Genomic DNA, 3533 nt, shown 5'->3' with positions numbered 1-3533 from the left:
ACATCAAATTTTAAGTTTGGAAGTAGACACTGGACATGTCCTTTGTAGTATAAGCATAATGTTAAAAACGTCTTTGGTGGTGATTTAGCAACAGTTTAATTTCTTTAATGTTTATTTATTTTGAGAGAAAGAAAACATGAGTGGGAGAGGGGCAGAGAGAGAGGGAGAGCGAGAATTCCAAATAGGCTCTGTGCTGTCAGCGCAGAGCCTGATGTGGGGTTTGAACTCACAAACTGTGAGATCATAGCATGAGCCGAAATCAAGAGTCAGACACTTAAGTGACTGAACCACCCAGACACCCACAGCAGTTTGTTTGTTTGTTTGTTTGTTTGTTTATTTATTTATTTATTTATTTATTTCTATGGGCTTATTCTGCTTTTCTCTTTGGAATGCCATAGAGTTTTGTTTGAGTCCTTCAATAACTGACTTGGCTTGATCCCCATGACACAACATAATAATCCAGGGTTCGTACATTTCATTGGAACCCTGAAAATTTACAGTTTGGCTAAGATCAGGAGGGTAGTTCCATTGCAACCACACCAACATAGGTCATTAGCCACATGAAGACAGCCAGATCTTCCACCAGAAACACACACATGATGAGGTTTGGAATCCTAGTGACGGGGTCACTCATAACTATGGAAAACTTCTGAAAACAGTTTGATTTCATGGCCTTTTGACTTCTGTACAGCTTACATGATAGACTTGTAGACCCTGAAGCTTATGGGAGCAAAGAGAAGAAGCAGGATGACATAAGAGGCCATAGTCACAAGGCTAAAATCTTCAGGGAAAATAGCACTGTCAGCATAAGATGAAAGACAAGCTCAGCTTTCTTCAAATTGTGCCACAAAATCAGATGGTGGTTTGTACAAGAGACTGCAGAGCAGGAAACTCCCTCCTGTATGTCTTTCCTTCTGTCACTGGGCATGGAGGGCTGGGACCCAAGGTCAGAGAGCAGTTAGATGGAAGTGAGAGATGTCTAGTGGCTCTACCATGGGTTTTTCCAACAAGGTCAGGAGAGAGAGATGGCAAATAATATTCACACCGTTGGCTCTCCCAAGTCCCTTCACTATTTCTGCTTCGTGCTTAGACTCTGACTACTCGTAATGTTTTGATATATGGCCTTCCAGACTTTCTCTATTATTTTATATGCTAACTGAAACTTTTCTTGTTTAATATTTCACTTACAAATCCCTTCTGCCTTTGCATTTTTTCCCTACTGAAAGTGTTCTCCAATTGTTTTCTTTTGTCTCTCTACCCCTGCCCTAATCCCATTCCCCTGAGGTCTCCTCTGGTAATGTTTTGTTATATAGCCTTTCAGACTTCCTCAATTATTTTATATGCTAACTGGAATCATAGACTGTTTTCACTGGAAGGGAACTTAAAGATCATCTTTCCATCTCCCCCACCCTCCACTGTCCACTCACTGCAGGCTTCCAGTAGATACAGAAAGGCTAAATGCCCCCCCCCCCGCCCCCTCCCCGCGTCCCCGGAAATGCCACCTCGGCCAGTAATTGAGAAAACTGGGACTAAAACCCAGGCAGGTTTCTTCACGCCTAGTTAAATGACCTTTCTACTGCCTCCCACAATTTTATTTTCTTAGTCTGTTTCATGGCCTAAAAAAGTAGTTTCTGTAGGATGGGTTTAAGTGAGTTGTGGCTAGATTTAGTTTATGAGGTGACCATTCATTTCCATGTGGATAACAAGCCGTCAAAGAAACAAACCTCTAACTAAATAGAAGTGGCTGTAGTTCGTCTCCTCTGTTCTTCCTCTGGCCTTAGTGAATGTAGCCCACAGGCCCAGGGCTCTGCTTTACTGGAGCAGCTTTCTTGTACTAAAATAGTCCTTGGATACATGTATCATATAGTCAGCTTTTGCCTCTCTTTTCTCTTACTGGTCACTTACTTTGGGCAAAGGCACATCATTCCTTGCTTTCTCTTCATGTACTTCTAGAAAGATGGACTTAAACCAGCCAGGCCATTTGAATTGCTGATTTTCTGAGTATCTTCTAGGTATTCCTCATAAAAACCAGGATTCTCCCCTGGTGTGGGACATCATGTTTTTGTACCTTCATGTACCTTCAACTGAAATTACAGCTTCATCAGTAAATTCTGACCTACCTTAAACTTCTAGTCTTGACTTTTTCTTTAACATTTTAAACAGATCCTGCTCCAGGCTTTTTAAGTTCAACCTGAGCACACACGTACATCCCCTTTCATAGGTAGAAAATGCACACTTTTACAAAATCACTCTAATGAAATCCCTGGGGTCTCAATCTGCCTCTAGACTTCTTCCACCCCAGTCGTGCTCAGAACTTCTAACTCACCTGACCCACCTGAAAGTCCCAGGATTATTTTCTCCCCACTGGGCCTAGATCTTTGGTCTTTGTTCCAAGTCCATCATATCTTCTGATTTATAATAAACTTACTTACTTTAACTATAGTCGGATCTCTGATAGACTTCATAGTGATTTTTGGATGAGGGATTTTTTTTCTGCCAGGGATCCAAATTGAACAAACTCGAGTTTTGAAGGGAGAACATGTCGGGGAATGGATGCCAAAGAGGCCCACTCTGCAAATATATTGTGCAATTAACAGAGTGCAAGTGAGCTCTTCTGAGTTTGATGGCGGCAATTGTTTCTTGGGGTTCTCTTTTTTCACATAACCCTTTGCCTGTTGTTGTTTTCCTTTGTATGTGCTTGTGAGTGTCTTGTGGGGGATGTTAAACAAGCACCATTTTACTCCATGCGATTGTAGCATCATGCTTTCATGTTTACCTTTCATATCCACTTTAAAGATGCAATCTGTTTTACCACTGGGACTGCTGCTATGGCCAGTTCTGTAGCATTGCCTTCAGTTCAGGCACATGCCTCTGAAACCGTAATCACTAACAGATGCTGCTCTGAATCAAGAATTCCCCTCTCTGGCTACTCAGCCTGAGCAATGAGCTGCCTAACTTGGATCCTACTAGCTTCTTGAAAAACTCCACAGGCTGCCTTACTAGCATATTGGTAACATGCAGAAGATTGATATTTTCCAGGCCCAAGCAGGACTTTGAAATAATACCTAGCAGTTGTAGAGAACTATTTATTTTCCCCTCCTCCCACAAATGTTTTCTCATACATGATCTCATTTTATCCTTCACATAGTCCTTGGAGTTAAATAGAGAAAGCAGTATTTTCCCCTAGGAACCTGAGGTACAGAGATGTTAAGTAACTTGCTCAAGGTCACACAATTAGCCTTGACTCCTAGTCTGGTGTTCTTTCCACCAAAATGACACTAGTATTTACTTTGTTTTGTGTCAAAGTTGTCTAAAGTCTTTTCGGGTGCTGCATGAATCCAAGCTATCATTCTTACAGCTTAGATTTAAATTAAATTTGTAACAACTTTTCGTGGCTTTTTTTTCCACCTTGGTCCTTAAGTTATAAGTCTAAGGCAGTTGTTTTGTGTGCTAAAAATTATTTGGGAGTCTTGTTCAGTAGATCAAAAGTGTAGACCCAAATTCAGCATTAAAAAACACAAAAATAAAAAACC

Source organism: Neofelis nebulosa, chromosome 8 (assembly GCF_028018385.1).
Source record: "Neofelis nebulosa isolate mNeoNeb1 chromosome 8, mNeoNeb1.pri, whole genome shotgun sequence".
Taxonomy (NCBI): Eukaryota; Metazoa; Chordata; class Mammalia; order Carnivora; family Felidae; genus Neofelis; species Neofelis nebulosa.
This window is presented reverse-complemented; position numbering follows the sequence as displayed.